Here is a 17,923-nt window from a genome sequence, read left to right as displayed (position 1 = left end):
CTCCTTATTGCCCATCTCCCACCTAGCCCATCCCCTACCACCCCCCCCTCCGCCTCCAGCAACCCTCAGTTTGTTCTCTGTATATAAGAGTCTCTTATGGTTTGCCTCCCTCTCTGTTTTTATCTCATTTTTCCTTCCCTTCCCCTGTGTTCATCCGTTTTGTTTCTTAAATTCCACATATGAGTGAAATCATATGATATTTGTCTTTCTCTAACTAACTTATTTCGCTTAGCATAATACATTCTAGTTCCATCCACGTTGTTGTAAATAGCAAGCTTTCATTCTTTTTGATTGATGAGTAATATTCCAGTGTGTGTATGTGTGTGTGTATGCGTGTGTGTGTGTGTGTGTGTGTGTGTGTGTGTGTATACACCACATTTTCTTTATCCATTCATCAGTTGATGGACATTTGGGCTCTTTCCATAATTTGGCTATTGTTGAAAGTGCTGCTATAAACATTGGGGATGCAATTGCTATCAAAATAACCTCAGTATTTTTCACAGGGCTAGAACAAATAATTCTAAAATTTGTATGGAGCCAGAAAAGACCCAAATAGCCAAAGCAATCTTGAAAAAGAAAACCAAAGCAGGAGGCATCACAATCCCAGAATTCAAGCTATACTACAAAGCTGTAATCATCAAGACAGTATGGTACTGGCACAAAAACAGACATTCACATCAATGGAACAGAATAGAGAACCCAGAATTGGACTCACAAATGTATGGCCAACTAATCTTTGACAAAGCAGGAAAGATTATTCAATGAAAAAAGACTGTCTTTTCAGCACATCATGCTGGGAAAACTGGACAGCGACATGCAAAAGAATGAAACTGGACCACTTTCTTACACCATACACAAAAATAAAACTCAAATAGGTAAAAGACTTAAATTTAAGACAGGAAACCATCAAAGTCATATAGGAGAAAACAGGCAGCAACCTCTTTGACATTGGCTGCAACAGCTTCTTTCTAGACATGTCTCTGGAGGCAAGGGAAACAGAGGCAAAAATGAACTATTGGGACCTCATCAAGATAAAAAGCTTCTGCCCAGCAAAGGAAACAACAAAACTAAAAGGCAACTGACAAAATGGGAGAAGGTATTTGCAAATGACATATTGGATAAAGGGTTAGTATCCAAAATCTATAATTCTGTTTTTTCTTTTTAGTGTGATACAGCTAATATTTCTTTATATATTGCCTTGCATAAATAATATCCACTAACATAGTAAAAATGATGGAAAATAAAGTTTTAACATCCACACATTTTGCAGGTTGGGGATATTAAAATTGCTGCCAGCGTGAACCTGACTCCTCATTCTGTTTACCTGCAGGGACAAAGGTAATAAGGAATCTGGGAGTATGGCAGAGGCTGAGGTCGAGATGGCAAGCATGTTCTTCTATGTTTCTTAAGTTCAGCCTGGCCATCAGGGAACCTTTGGTCCCCAAGTGACCTGGGTGAATAGCATCCAAGTGGTCAACTTTGAGCATGAAAGTGTAAAGGATTTTGCCTGTTCCCAACTGAGGGAGAGAAAGATCAGAAGTACATTTCACTTGCATGTACTTGAATAAATGAATGGACCAAAAAACAAAGCACAAAAAAGAACAAAAATATTAAATAATGTAGCCAACTATGCCTGATGATCTGGACAGGGAGCAGATGCCCTGGAATGAGAGAGAAGTGACTGATCTCCCAGTCAGTCTTGGTCCTTGTCTCTCAGAGTGCTGGAGCAAATGTGTGCACCTCTTCCCAACTCTGTGTTCAGTGACAATCACGTTGGTGGCCTGAAATTGGCTGTGCATCTGCACCATGGATATAAGCAAGTGCTACAAATGGGGATGCTCTGTTTCAGACAGTTGGTTGACCAATTCGTCACTGCCTAACCTGCCTCCTGTAGTGGGGACACCTGGACACACTGAAGGTGCTTCTGACATCTAAAGGTATGGATTTTTTTTTTTTTTTTTTTTTTATCTAATGTGAAGTCTTATGATAAGTCTGCTTCCTCCTCTGGTGCTCAGTTGAAGAAACAGCTGGATGTTTCTATACTGCAAGAGAAGTTGGCAGTTTCAGGATTACATAGGAAACTGTTTATTTATTTTTATTTTTTTTAATGTTTATTTTTGAGAGAGTGAGAGACTGAGACCTAGCGCAAGCAGGGGAGGGGCAGAAAAAGAGAGAGAATCCGAGCAGGCTCCAGGCTTCGAGCTGTCAGCACAAATGCTGGGCTCGAACTCATGAACTGTGAGATCATGACTTGAGCCAACGTTGGACACTTAACCAACTGAGCCACCCAGGCACCCCTAGGAAACTGGTTTTGTGTCTACAGCTCTGTAGAGTAATATTTATGTCTAAAGCTATGTGGTGATTGATTTTAGACATTTTTCAAATATAAATTCAAGGTAGTTCAAATGTGCTGACTTAAGACCATAGCTGCTGTGGCTTCTAAGTGGACTAATTCCCTTACTAATACGTGTGTCCCAGAACAGCCAGTGATTCATTTTGGTGTTAAACGGTACAAGTCTGGGCCAGATTTAGCTAGCAACCAGAGTTGCATCTTGATATACTAAACCAAGGATACTTCTTTATTTTGGTCAAAACATTGCTGTGGTAACATGATCTCCTCAGAATTTACTGAGAATCATGGGGATATTTCTGGAGGAGAATTCACTTTCCTGGAGGTAAGGAGTTTGGGGATATAGTCTAAGACCTGTATCTAACCCTAAGATCTTAGATAAATTATTTCATTTCTCTGGATCTTCATCTGAGGGACGAGTTGTATAACAGCAGGTAATCTCATGCTCCTTCCAGCTCCTTTCTTCCGAAAGGAAAAACTAAGCCAGCTTGCAGCCAGTGTATGTAGGATACAGTGTATATAAATATGCAAAGTCTATATGGCATGATTAAAGAGGACGCTATCTGCCACTTGCCCAGTATATCCCCTCCACATATCCTCTGGCCCCATTAAGTGAATCCCTGCATAGGATTAGGGGAGTGTGGCACTGTGGCAAGGAGCCTGATGAAATAACTGCTACTTCCTAGCTGTGTGTCTTGGGCACATTACTTAACCTCTCTGAATCTTAGTTTCCTTGTATATAAATGGGTGGATCAAATACCTTCTTACAAAGCTATTGAAGATTAAATAAGACTGAGTATGTGAAAAGGCTTTGTAAGGTATAAAGCATAAAACAAATATCACTGTAGTTTGGAATTTAAGATATCAAAATTGGGTGGCTTAGTCAGTTGAGCGTCTGACTCTCCATTTCGGCTCAGGTCATGATCCCAGGGTCATGGGATCAAGCCACATGTCACGCTCCACACTGAGCGTGGAGACTGCTTAATATTCTCTCTCTTTCCTCTTTCTCCCTCTGCCCCTCTCCCCCACTCACTCTCTCTCTCTCTTTTAAAAAAAGATTAGAACAATAGTTCTGTGTAGAACATTGACATATACACAAAAACCAGTTAACTCTTCATAACCTAGAAAACAGTTTATATATACATTGATTCTTAGAGGTTATTGAATAGTGGATTTTTCCATCTGGAATTATTTAGGCCTTTTCTTTCTCTTTTTTCTCACCAAAAGTACATAGTAATGTTAGAAGAAAATGAAAGGCAAGAGAGAGGGGTGCTGTCTGGAGAGGGATCCGCTGGCCACCTGGTAGTCCTCCTCAACCGTCACCCTTACTCCCCTGTGCCAACACACAGTCACCAGATCATTTCTCAGGGACCAAGTCACATTGTCAGAGTTCAGAGAGACTGGTGTAGAAAGCAGAATCTCCTTTTATTAATTTACAAGAAGAGATTTAACCGTTGAGGGGCTGAATGTTTGCTTTTTTTTTTTTTTTTCGGTTTTTGGTCAGTAAGTTCTAGACACTTAAACGAGAACAGCAACCTATAACACAAAATCCCAAAGTACAGTGGCTTAACCCAGACAGAGTTCTCTTTTCCATAGAAGAAGTCTGTACATATTCAACTCCAGGCTGATATAGTAATTTCAGTGTATCATCTGGATATAAGCTTTTACCTTTTTATTCTGCCATCCTCAGGCTGTGACTTCCATGCTCCAGGCCACTTCATGTTCCAAGATGACTGATGAAGGCCAGTCATGATGTTCATGTGTCAGCAGCAGTTAGGAGGAAAGAAGAAAGAATGATATGCCACCTGTTTTGGGGCTTTTCATTAGGCCCATCAACATTTCCACTTACATGTCATTGAAAATCTGGTCTCATGGCCTCCTCCAGCTGCAAGGGCAGTTGGAAACTGTGGTCTTTTGGGAAGGCACACTGCTTCCCCAAATAAAATTGGGGTTCTGTTATTTATTTTTTTTTTAATTTTTTTTTCAACTTTTTATTTATTTTTGGGACAGAGAGAGACAGAGCATGAACAGGAGAGGGGCAGAGAGAGAGGGAGACACAGAATCGGAAACAGGCTCCAGGCTCTGAGCCATCAGCCCAGAGCCTGACGTGGGGCTTGAACCCACGGACCGCGAGATCGTGACCTGGCTGAAGTCGGACGCTTAACCGACTGCGCCACCCAGGCGCCCCAGGGGGTTCTGTTATTAAAGATACAAGGAAAAGGATGTTGGGATAGGCATTTCCATTGCAGTAGCCAAATTATAATCATAAGGTGGCTGAATGAGCAGAGAGAGCTAGATTTATGATTTGTCATTTAAGGTGCTAACACTTAAAAAAAAATTTTTTTTTAATGTTTGTTTATTTTGAGGGAGAGAGAGAGCGAGCAAGCTGGGAGGGGCAGAGAGAGAGAGACTCACACACAGAATCCAAACCAGGCTTCAGGCTGTGTGCTGACAGCTCAGAGTCTGATGCGGGGCTCAAACTCGAGAACTGCAAGATCATGACCTGAGTTGAAGTTGGACACAACCAGCTGAGCCACCCAGGTGCCTCAATGTGCTAACATTTAAGGCTGGGCTTCTCAGATTTCACTGTGAACTTGGGTCACCAGAGATCCTGCTAAAATGCAGTTTCTTATTGAAAATATCAGAGGTCAGGGTGGAAATTCTGCACTTCTAATAAGCTCCCAGATGATGCTGGTCTATAGACCACACTTGGAGTAGAAAAGCCTTTCTAAAGCATCGCTCCTAAAATTATTGGCATTTTTCTCTAACAATTGGAGGACAACACCTGATGCAACCAGCTTATCACACAGGGATCTGTGGGCTGGGGGTGACTTTGGTGTCTGGATTTGGAGTGAGTAGGAACCGGCTAAAGCTGAATGCACAGTTTGCTTTAACTAAACCTACTACAGCCACTTTCCGTTTAGAGCATCTGCCCTGCAAGCAGACAGACTGAAATTCCCTGTAGGAAAGAGCTGAGGAAGATGGAGGGGTGAGAGCTGTTGGGGGAAGGTGTCATAGTCTTGACTCACAACTCAGCTTATCATTTATTGCCTGCCTGAGAGGACAGACCATGGCTAGACCGAAGCAGGAATTTAATTTTGCACTGCCATGGGAAGTGTTTATGGAAGTTCCTTGGATAGGGTCAGGGCCATCAAAATGGATATCCACCTTTCACCACCCACTGGAGAGACCAAACCTACAACATCAAACATCTCTTGCTCTTCCTTTCTCCTACTTAGCCCAACAGGCTTCTCCGGATCACGTAGGGTAGTTCTTTCTGTTGTATGTGGGACCCCATATTTCCCTCAACTGCCCATTATTACTAGTTAAGCCAATGTAACAGAAATTACTAGTTAAGCCAATGCTCCCAGAAAATGGGAGACACTAGGGATAGTCCTGTATTTTAAACTCCTGGCAACATTTTTTGTGTGCGAAGAAAAGACAGAATTGTAAAAAAAATTTACTCTTTATCTTAAATGTTTATTTTTAGTTATTTTTATTTTTTAAATTTACATCCAAATTAGTTAGCATATAGTGCAACAATGATTTCAGGAGTAGATTCCTTAGTGCCCCTTACCCATTTAGCCCATCCCCCCCCCCCAATCCCTCCTGTAACCCTCTGTTCTCCATATTTAAGAGTCTCTTATGTTTTGTCCCCCTCCCTAGTTTTATATTATTTTTGTTTCCCTTCCCTTATGTTCATCTGTTTTGTCTCTTAAAGTCCTCATATGAGTGAAGTCATATGATTTTTGTCTTTCTCTGACAAATTTCACTTAGCATGATAACCCTCTAGTTCCATCCACGTAGTTACAAATGGCAAGATTTCATTCTTTTTGATTGTCGAGTCATACTCCATTGTATATATACACCACATCTTCTTTATCCATTCATCCGTCGATGGACATTTGGGCTGTTTCCATACTTTGGCTATTGTTGATAGTGCTGCTATAAACATTGGGGTGCATGTGTCCCTTCAAAACAGCACACCTGTATCCCTTGGATAAATACCTAGTAGTGCAATTGCAGGGTCGTAGGGTAGTTCTCTTTTCAATTTTTTGAGGAACCTCCATACTGTTTTCCAGAGTGGCTGCACCAGTTTGCATTCCCACCAGCAATGCAAAAGAGATCCTCTTTCTCCGCATCCTCGCCAACATCTGTTGTTGCCTGAGTTGTTAATGTTAGCCATTCTGACAGGTGTGAGGTGGTATCTCATTGTGGTTTTGATTTGTATTTCCCTGATGATGAGTGATGTTGAGCATTTTTTCATGTGTCGGTTGGCCATCTGGATGTCTTTGAAGAAGTGTCCATTCATGTCTTTTGCCCATTTCTTCACTGGATTATTTGTTTTTTGTGTGTTGAGTTTTTGATAGGTTCTATATAGATTTTGGATACTAGCCCTTTATCTGATATGTCATTTGCAAATATCTTCTCCTATTCTGTCGGTTGCCTTTTAGTTTTGCTGATTGTTTCCTTTGCTGTGCAGAAGCTTTTTATTTTGATGAGGTCCCAGTAGTTCATTTTTGCTTTTGTTTCCCTTGCCTCTGGAGACGTGTTGAGTAAGAAGTTGCCGAGGCCAAGATCAAAGAGGTTTTTGCCTGCTTTCTCCTCGAGGATTTTGATGGCTTCCTGTCTTACATTTAGGCCTTTCGTCCATCTTGAGTTTATTTTTGTATATGGTGTAAGAAAGTGGCCCAGGTTCATTCTTCTATATGTCGCTGTCCAGTTTTCCGAGCACCACTTGCTGAAGAGACTGTCTTTATTCCATTGGATATTCTTTCTTGCTCTGTCAAAGATTAGTTGGCCATACATTTGTGGGTCCATTTCTGGGTTCTCTATTTTGTTCCATTGATGTGAGTGTCTGTTTTTATGCCAGTACCATACTGTCTTGATGATTACAGCTTTGTAGTACAGCTTGAAGTCCATAATTATTATTTTAATGATAGAAAGGGGGAGACTCATTTGGCATGTGGATTTTGCCCTTCTTGAACACTGATGTGCTGCCTGGAGATGCAATAGCCATTTTGCCGTCAAGAGTATGGAAGTCAAATGCCAAGGATGGAAGGGCAGAGAGATGCAAGAGATATGGGTTCTTAATGACATTGTGGATTTGTCATATTAGGCTTGAACTACCTGCCTTTGGACTTCCTGATATATGAGAAAAATAGTTCCTTATTTGGGACTTCTCTTTGAGGTCCACTTTTGCTTTGCCATTTTTTTACTCTTTCCCCCTCCACCTTCCAAATACTGTTATACTTCAAGATATGTCCTGATGCAAATGTATGATGAAGGCAGACATGACTGAGGAATGAGTAACCAATAGGCCAGAGAGGAAGAGCCATGGATTCTAACAGTGGTGATAAGTCTTAGGCTGACATCACTTACAAGAGTGGCTTGATTAGTAAACTCCAGATGCTTTGGGCAAGCAACCTTTTCAAACTTTAATATACAAACAAATCACCAAGGGATCTGGTTAAAATGCAGTGTTTGATTCAGTAGGTTGTTGGGAGAAGTAAAGTGCCGGGGCCCCGAGTGACCCTGCATGTTCTTGCTGGCTATGCTAAGAATGCAAGGCCCTTGACTCCTTGTTACCTGGGCCATTTCTTAGGGTTGTTTTTGCTGTGAGTAACTTTGAGGGATGAGGTAAAATCCCTCTGCACCATCCCCACCCCCCCCACCCCCCGCCCAAAAGTAAAAAACATGCTTGCTTACTGCTCACTCTGAAAGCAGTGAGCTCCCTAAGCTAAGTGTTCCTCAGCTGTGATGCAATTAGTGTCACAGTCAGTGTCCTGGACCTCTTCCCTGTGGAACTTGAAGGGGCAGGTGGACCCAGTGCAAACCAGCAGCATTGGTTGCTCATGCTGCTTGCTCTACTATGAGTAATAAAATCCTTTGTCTCTAGCTTAGGAGTCTTGCGTCCTCTGTCAGTATCCATGAGAGTAACAGACTCATTTATTAGCTTGACAGTGGGGGAAAAGCTCCAGTCCTTCACAGAAGTTGATATGAGCTTTGGGTGGGACCTGAGATTCTGCGTGTCTATAAGCTATCATGTACTTCTGTTGCCACTAGTGTGCTGACCACACTTTGAATAGTAATAATCTTGAGATTTCAAGTCAGCAAGCTACTTTATAGTTCTGACTGAGCTTCCTCACCTACAAAGTGAGAGGAGTGTGAAGGTCTCTTCCCATTTTAACGCAGTGATTCCAGGCCACAATTACCAGCAGCAAGTAGGGCCTCCTCCCATCCATTCATTCCTTCAACCAATGTCTTTATTTATCCATCATTTGTAAAGTACCAGGGATAAGAAGGATGAGCAATTTCTGGATGTGCTCACAGATTTGGGCAATGAGCAGAAGTTACCCCAGAAATACATATATAGATGGTATCAAATAAGTCAGTTGCCTCTTTGAGCTGTCATTCTTAGGTTGAGTGTCCATATAATTTATTCCAGACCCGGGTAGTTTTCAGAGTGAAAGGGGATGCTGTTAATAGTTACAATGGGGTGACAGACGTAAATCTGCTCAGTCCTGGGTCAACATATGCTCAGTGCCTTAGGAAGCTGTAGTTGTATCCAGACTTTCTTTTTCAATTCAAATGAACATTTATCAAGCCTATATTAAATAGGGCATGGTTAAGAAGTGCCCCTTCCCCATCTGTGTACAATCCCCTCCACCCTGCTATTTCTCCTTAGTTGAGTACATCCTATGTCCACTAGTTTTCTACACCTATGCAACCTATAATTACACAGTCCTATAGTGTAATGGCAGACTTGTTCAGAAGTTCAGAATCTTTTTAGAAAGTGATGGATAGCAGAATGATGGTCACAGCTAATGGTGATGTGTTTCATTTTAAACAAGTTCTGAAAAGGACTTCCCATGCAGGTGCTGCTCTGGTCTGGTGCTCCACAGTCATGATAAATAGCAGTGACATCTGGGGCATAATTGTCACTCAAAAAACTCATAGTATGAATTGAATTGGAATCAACTGTGGCTTCTGGCTTCTTCCACAAAGCTGATAGTGTTTGACTCCTTATCAGTAGACAACTCAAAAGCCTGTGTGTCCTCCAAATACCGTCAGTGGTTGACTCTAGGTCAGTGGTGAACTCCAGGTCAGTGGTCAAGACTAGGGCAGCGGTCAATTCCAGATGTAGTGTGGGGAAACTCCCAGCTAGGAAGAACCAGGCAGAGAGGATCAGGGCCTTGTGGAGCATGGTGACAGTGGAAAGTGCAAGAGGCTCACCAAAGCGAGCAGGGAGGTATGCAGGCCCTTACTGTGATCCAGAATTTCTAATCCTCTCATCCCTCTTCACCCCTTCCCTTCCCTCCTTGCATAGATCCTCAAACATCCTGTTGCATTACCTTGAAAGTCCATCACAGAGGAGTGATTTGTTTTGCCCAGTTGGAGACAGCACCATGTCATTGCATAATCTGTCCCAACACTCAGAACTCCTGAGCAGCTGCTCTGGAGGTGGATGGAAGTAACCTGCCATTTCAGTTTTTATAACCCATGCAGGAGTGAGAATGTTATTTTTAGGGTGCAGTAATTTAAAAGCTCTTGCTGGCCTCGGGAGAAATGTCTTCAGTGCTGTAGGGAAACGAAGTGGGTTCTGTCTTTTCTTTTGCAGTCAGTGTCCAGAATGAGTTCTTCTGCCTTTGTAGTAACAGGAAACAGTTCACTGCTTACTGGCATCTAGGGTTTTAACTGGTGCTAAACATAGCCAACTTAGAGACTTTCAAACTGTAGGAATTTAGGGCACCTTCCTGCAGTAGATGGACATAATATCCTTAATTCCACCAAAAAAGAGGATGTCTTTTTTTTCCAAATGGCCCGGAGCATTGTCAGGTACACAAAATGTGAGTTTTCCTTAGTTTGGATTCTCCCAAAAGCAGACCCCAAGGCAAGGATTTTGATGCAAGTAGTTTATTCAGGATCATAGTGAGGAAATGGATAAGGGAAGAGGGAAGGGTGGAGAGCCAATAAGGCAGATATTAAACAGCAGATTTCTGTTGTCAGCAATTAGGGCTTAATCCACCCAGGCCTCTCTGAGAGTGTGCTGGGTGGGATGTGCCTCCAAACTGTCCCACTGAGGGGGAGTTGGGATATTTATACACCAATTCTTATCCCTCAGTGTCTCAGGGTTGTTCCAGGGAATTAGCACTCTTACACTTCTGGCCTGTCCAAGAGTGGACCAACAACACCCACTTCCAAGGTCAGAGGATGTCCTCCAACAGGGAGACATGGGCAGTCCTCCAGGGAGGCAAAGAACATAGGGGTGGGGTACTGACAGCCACTGCTACAAAAGTCAAAGTCAGATCCATAAATGAGCTGTGTGTTTCATATTTAAAATATGCAGCGTGGTCTTTTGAAAGACACATTTTTGCCTTGCAGAATCTGTTTGCCTTTAAGGAAAAGTAGCAGAAAATGTAGCTGTAGCTGTAGGCCGTGGCGCGTAAGCAAATTGGAATTGAAGCCTTCACCATTTGCAATTCCCAACCCCCTTCTATAACTGTACCCAGAATAAATGAGGTCACTCTCTCCCTGTAGAGTCAGCACAAGTCTGGGCAGAAGATGACGCCGTTGACACTCAGCTGAAAACTGAGACAGCAGCATTTGCAAGACACAGGAAAGAACAGGGTATCAGACTCCATTATCTGTATGTAGACAATGCAGGTAGCAATGTTAACTACCCACGATGATCATGACAATTAAGTCCAGTGAGTTAAAGACGCCCAGCAGAGTGCCACTGCCCATATTAGAGCTCTTGCAGACAAATAAGAAGGCTAAAGTATGTTCTAATTCTTCTGAAAAGAGAAAACGCTTTTCTTTTCTTTTTGTTCATAAAAGTAATACATACTTCTGGTAGTTGTAAAAAACTTAGAAAATACAGGAAAATGTAAAGAGATCAACTGTAAGTCCATGTTCCAATCTTTTACAAATATGTAAACAAAATAGATACACCTATATAAATACAATCCCTATCTTTTATAATATAACCATATATTGGAACCAGTGGGATCCTTCTACATATATGATTTGGTGTCTGTTTTTCATATAGTGTATCATGTGCTGTGTGATTCTGTATGTCACTGACAGTTCTTCAAAATGTTTCTGTTACCTGAATTATATTCCATCACCTGGATATGCCATAAACCATTTGGCCATTCTTCTATGACTTTGTGGTAAGCCCGTCCTTGCTGACCACGTGACCTCTGGGTATTTCATTGGAATGTACTCTCAGGTGTGGGATTACAGAGTTAAAAGGGAATGAGACCAGAAGTCTGGGGACAGGGTTAAGGGGAAGCCTCCTACCAGCAGTCCGTGGTGGAAATCTGTGACATACGAAGATGACTGTCTTTAGCTGTGGTGGTGTAGGCCAGGCCTGCCAACATACAGATCAGAGTCCCTAAACTTGCAGGAACCCTCAAGATAACCTCCTCCCACGCCCTTTTTGTTGTTTTTCAGATAAGGAAACTGAGTTGCAAAGATTTGCCCGATTTGGCCAGGTCATCAGGCCCCAGACTTGGGTTGTTTTTAGAAATTAAATTACATCATGACACAGAAAATGGAATGGCTAGACGGCTGGTTGCCCAGCCAGGAGGGAGGCTATGTTCTTCTGCTGCTTTGGAGCTTGAAAGAGCACCTCCTTCCCCATCAGCTGACTACACATAATAGGATAAAATATCTCTTCCTACATTTGGAAGAGCCACAAGCTTTGGTGAAGTGCCTAGGAATAAAAATAAACCAGAAGGAACACAGTCCATTGAATCAGAGCAAGTCAATGAAACACACTAGGAAAGGCAAAGCACTTTCGAGAGGGCAGGTAGTTCTTCCCCTGTTTTTTGAATGGAGACTGGGGTTCCAGGTATAATGTATTTTGCAGACATTGTCAGAGTCCTGCTCATATTCCCTCAGCACGCACCATTCCCAGATATGTCAACCACTTCCTACTGCAAGCACCTGAGAAGTTTTGCCCGAGGGCTTTCACAGGCTAAAGGAGCCTTGCTCAGGCCCATCTGGATAGATGGGCCAGCAACCCTCAACCAATGACCAATGGGAGTCAGTGTTTAAATAACCCTGTTCCCCGGGTGCCTGGGTGGCTCAATCGGTTAAGCATCCAACTTCAGCTCAGGTAATGATCTTGCAGTTCGTGGGTTTGAGCCCCACATCAGGCTTTGTGCTGTCAGCTCGGAGCCTGGAGCCTGCTTTAGATTCTGTGTCTCCCTGTCTTTTGGCCCCTCCCCCACCACATTCTGTCTCTCTCTCAAAAATAAATAAACATTAAAAAAAAAATTAGGGGCGCCTGGGTGGCTTAGTCGGTTGAGTGTCCGACTTAGGCTCAGGTCATGATCTCACAGTCTGTGAGTTCGAGCCCCGTGTCAGGCTCTGTGCTGACAGCTCAGAGCCTGGGGCCTGCTTCGGATTCTGTGTCTGCCTCTCTCTCTGCCCATCTTCTGCTCATGCTCTGTCTCTCTCTGTCAAAAATAAATAAACATTAAAAAAATTAAACATCCCTGTTCCCTTGCCCCTGGAGAGGACCTTTTTGTTCTATACCATCTCACCAGTGCGAGTGGGTCCCAAAAGCCCATGGCAATAACCTGCTCTTATCACACCCTGTACTGGTTTACTTCCCCTCCCCGCCTTACTTCCCTACTCCCCTCCTGGTTCTGGCATCACCCCAACTCAAGTCCTTATATCAGTGTCTGTTTCTAGGGGAGCCCAACCTAAGACATAATAGGGCCCTTTCAGAATTAATTGTAGGAAATCCCAAAAAGGGAAACCTCAGTTAGTGGAGTAGATACAAACTGATACAGATGTTAGAATTATCAGACAAGGATGTTAAAACCATTATTATGACTTTTTGAAAATTATTATTTCAGAAAGATAGAGGAAAGATTGAACCTATTAAGGTGATACATGGAAGATACTTTAAAGCCCAATGGACCTTCTAAAAATAGAAAGAAGCAGCCCCAGATACACATGGCTGATGGATGCAGTGGAGGAAGATCTCAGGCTGACAGGCAGAAACCAAATTATTATAGTTAGGATTAGGTTCAGTACATAAAGCATGGTGTGTGTGTGTGTGGAGGGGGGCATAAGTAATTAGCAGTACCTTAAACAAGAGAGAAGCTGATTCTTCTCTCATGTAAAAGAAATCTGTGGAGGTAGGCAGTGCATAGCTGAAAGGGCACCTCCACTGTGTCATCAGAGATTCAGTCTCCTCTTCAGCCCTACTACCCTTTGTGCATAACTTTCATCCTCAAAGTCATCTCATAGTCCAAAGTGGCAGCTCCAGCTCCAGCCATTACTTCCACATTCCAGGCAACACAAAGAAGGAAGAATAGAAGAGCAAAAAGAGACCCTGCCTAGCAGGTTAATTCCATTTAAGTAGACTGGAAATCCTACAGAACTCTTCCACTTAGATCCTTTTTCATGTGGCAGCCCCTGGCTGCAAGGTTTAGAAATATACTGTCTTAGCTGGATGCATTGCTAAAATCAGAGTTGTGTTACTAAGTAGGGAGGAAAGAATGGCTGTTGGGTCAGGTGGCCAGCAATCTCTGACTTACCAAGGCTTATAAGATGTTTGGTGTGAGGGCTAGAATGAGAAGGATAGAACACATGTTAGTTGAATTTATGTTTTCAGAATAACTGAACCAATTAAATATTCACTTAGCATCTACCTCACACATGTAGAACACAGGCAATCCAGACAAAAACAAAAACAAAATTTTAAAAGCTCTGTATCAGCCATCATGGCTGCATAACAAACCACTACAGATTTTAGTGGCTGAAAATTAAAAAAAAAAAATATTTCTCACAATTTTATGGGTTGGCCAGGCTCTTGCCTAGAGTCATGTATGCAGCTGTAGTCATTTGGCAGCTCTGTTAGGTCTGGAGAGTCTAAGGTGGCCAGGGCCTTAGTTATGGCTGTCATCTGAGTGACTCTCCACATGGTGTCTCATCACTCAGTTATCCAGCTCAGGCCTTCTCACATTATGGTGGGAACATTCTAACACCAGGAAGGTGGAAGCTGCAAGGCCTCTTGAGACCAAGGCTCCAGAACTTGCATAATGTTACTTCTGTTGCATCCCATTAGCCAAAGCAAGTCACAGGCCAGACCAGATTTAAGAGATGAGAAATAGACTTCAACTTTTGATGAGGATGCTGCAAAGCCATTGTTAAAGGGGCAGGGACAGAGGGAGATGTGATTCATTGGGAACCATCCTGTTAACAATCGACCACAGACTCTCTAAAGAAAGTTTACTATCTAGAGGGCTCTAGGAATGAAGCCTTCCCCATTCTGGGATCTTTGGATCTTATAACCTCAAACCTTCTCCCTTATTGTTCATTCTAAAGCAAAGTCTGCTAAGAAATAAGCCCTGGCCACTTAAACAGAACTCTCAGCTGAGGGAGAGGTCAAAAGAAAGAGACAAAAACATACACTAGCAGAGGAAATCGGTATCAACTATCTTAAAAAACCCATCCCTTATTCTTAGGTATGTACAGTTAACAAATGACTATAAAAAATATTTTAAAAATTTGAATAATGGAAAAGAAAGACGAAGTCAAAAGAACAATAATCCCAGAGGAAATGGAGATAAATCAGAGAACAGAAAGAAGCATGATCAAATAAACAAAAAACCTTAAATGACTTCAAAGAGATTTGAGAAGCTATTACATTTATAAAACAAGAACCTGTGTGTGTGTGTGGGGGGGGGGAGGTGGGAACAGTCAGGAGCACAAGAAAAATCTTTGGAAGCATAATGGCAGTTATAAAAAAATCAATAGAGAACGTAGGGGAAAAAAGGAAATCACCTAGGAAATGGAACAAAATCAAAGAAATGGAAAATAGGAGAGATAATAAACATAGAAAACTACTCTATGAGGTTTAACCTCTAAATAATAGGAGGTCAGTGAAGAGAGAGAATTTGGAAACCACTGGAAGGAATTTGTTAAAGAAATATGGACAACGTTTTCTACAAAGATATAAGTCCTTGGTTTGAAAGAGACTTCTGACTTCTTGCTACGTGTTTTAAAAAGAAGCAAGTCTAGAGGTACTAAAGTGAAACTTAGAACATCATGGAGGTTAAGAAATAGCAGGTCATCAATAAAGGAACAAGATTAAGTCATCAAACTTATTATCTGACATGAAAGGGCTTAGAAATTTCACCCCTCATGTATCCTTTCTGCAGAAAGAAGATGTGATATATATGACACAGTGGAATCCCCCAGGCATGCTGTAAAAAGAAACTAGCATATCAACTGCTCAACCAACCTAAACACAATCAATTCACATTAGATCAAAAACTCAGTGGGCTTTCACAAGAATGTTTTTAGGAAGCATGGAAAAATTTTCAAACAATAGAAAAAAGGAATAAGAAGGTCAATAATAATAGTCATGTAGTGAAGAAAACATATGTTTCTTCTTTCAATAGCAAAAAAAGAACCAATTAGAAACACTAGAAAATAAATATACTAGTGAAGCAAAGGAAAACGTGGTATAATTTTGAGGCATTGATAATATAAGCGTAGCAGACTTAGTGACTTGCATTAATGGCCCAGTTAAGGGCTGTCCTGTATCCATACTTTCTGTAGCCTCCCTACCAACACCCCAGCTCTGGGTCATAGGCCTTGATTTAGCTAAGAGCACAGTAGCAAATGATCCAAGAAGGAAACGTGAAAAGGTACTTTCATGTTTCAGCTCTCTCTCTTGAAGCCCTGCCACCACCATGAGTACAAACACGGGTTCACCTGTTAGAAGGATATGAGAAACACTAAGTCATCAAAGCCAAGACAATTCTAGACCAATCTGTCCTAGCCTAATCCAGCAGCCAAACACAACCATGGGAGTGAGTCCATGAGACATCATCCAAGCCCAGTCAGATGAGCAGAACCACTCAGCTGATCTATAGTCTCATAAGAAATAATAGATCATTTTTGTTTTTAAAGGATTAAGTTTAAGGGTGATTTATTATGCAGCAGTAGCTAACTGATACAGAAATAAAAGAGAATTGATTTGACTTAGATGCTAAGAATACTCTTTTTCAAATTATAAAGAGGGCATGGCATTGGCCCTGTTGTCAAGGACATGTCTTTCTGTCCATCCCACTTGACTCAACCAGGAATGATATGTACATCATCACAATAATGTAAACTTTGTTTCTTGGATTTCAACATTTAGGAATAACTTAAAACCCAGAAGACTTCATTGTGGTTACAGACAGAACATAACTCTTATTGCTCTAAGGAATGTAAAGGACAGCTGAAAACAAGTGGGATGAGAAAGAGGCACTGAAGAAGAGGGGAGAGTAAGCATAGTAGCCCTAATATGTTCATTTTACTTGGTAGAAGCAAGAGCCATTGGCAGAAGTTGATGGAACAGAAACCAGAGATTTAAGTATATTATTTAAAGTTGCAAAGGAAACCAGTGATGAGGAAGAGGTAGAAAAGCTGAACTAAATGAACACTACCTGTTTCTGTTCTTCTAGCATAAGAAGTTGAATTTTTTTAAATTGAAATATAAAGTACAGTGGTGTGTATGAAGTGCACTAATCTTAAGTGAACAGTTGGTGAATTTTTATATGTGTGTTGCAGTCATTACCCAGATTGATATAGAGAACATTGCCAGCACCCCCAGGAAGTTCCCTCATGCTTCTTTCCAATCTACTCCCCAGAAATAGCCTCTCTTCTGATTTCTGTCACCATTCATCTGTTTTTCCTATCCTTGAACCTCAAATACATGAAAACATAGAGTATGTACTCTTGTGTTTGTCCTCTATTCAATATGAGATTCATTTATGTTGCTACATGCATCAGTTTATTCTTTTTATTGCAGTGTGGTATTCCATTGTATGATTATACCAGAGTATATCCTGTTTAGTTTCTAGTTTGGCCATTGGGAAAAAGTTGCCGTGAAAATTCTTCTATTTGTCTTTTGGTGTGGATCTCATTCCTTTTTTTTTTTTTTTTTTGAAGTATACTTCAAATAGTGTTATATTAGTTTCAAGTGTACAATATAATAATTCAATAATTATATACATTACTCAATGCTCATCACAGTAAATTTACTCTTAATCCCCTTGACCTATTTATTTTATTATTTTTTAATGCTTATTTTATTTTTGAGAGACAGAGAGACAGAGAGAGAGAGAGAGAGAGAGGGAATGAGCAGGAGAGGGGCAGAGAGAGAGAGGGAGACAGAGGATCCAAAGTGGGCTCCATGCTGACAGCAGAGAGCCCGATTTGGGGCTTGAACTCATGAGCTGGAAGATCATGACCTGAGCCAAAGTCGGACGCTTAACTGACTGAGCCACGCAGCACCCCCCTCCCCGCCCTTCACCTATTTAAGCAATCCCCTCCACCCTACCTTCCCCTCTGGCAACCATCAGTTTTTTCTCTGTAGTTAATAGCGGTTTCTTTTGGTCTCTTTTTTCTTTGTTTGTTTGTTTTGTTTCTTAAGTTCCACATATGAGTGAAATCATCTGGCATTTGTCTTTTTCTGACTGATTTATTTCACTTAGCATTATACTCTCTAGCTCCATCCGTGTCATTGCAAATGGCAAGATTTCATTCCTTTTT

General features: G+C 41.6%; 1 long non-coding RNA gene across 1 annotated transcript in view; it reads left to right on the top strand.

Annotated features, from left to right (window-relative positions):
• The first annotated feature begins 1,191 nt into the window (after window positions 1-1,191).
• The window catches only part of LOC121033546 (uncharacterized), a 61,369-nt gene continuing 44,637 nt past the window's right edge, over window positions 1,192-17,923 (top strand). The window contains exon 1 of the long non-coding RNA XR_005791982.1: window positions 1,192-1,937. This is a non-coding gene — a long non-coding RNA (uncharacterized LOC121033546). The remainder of the gene's footprint in view (window positions 1,938-17,923) is intronic.

Source organism: Herpailurus yagouaroundi, unplaced genomic scaffold (assembly GCF_014898765.1).
Source record: "Herpailurus yagouaroundi ecotype Mexico unplaced genomic scaffold, PumYag 159, whole genome shotgun sequence".
NCBI lineage: Eukaryota > Metazoa > Chordata > Mammalia > Carnivora > Felidae > Herpailurus > Herpailurus yagouaroundi.
Note: the sequence above shows the minus strand (reverse complement) of the source record. Positions and strands in the feature narration are given on the sequence as shown.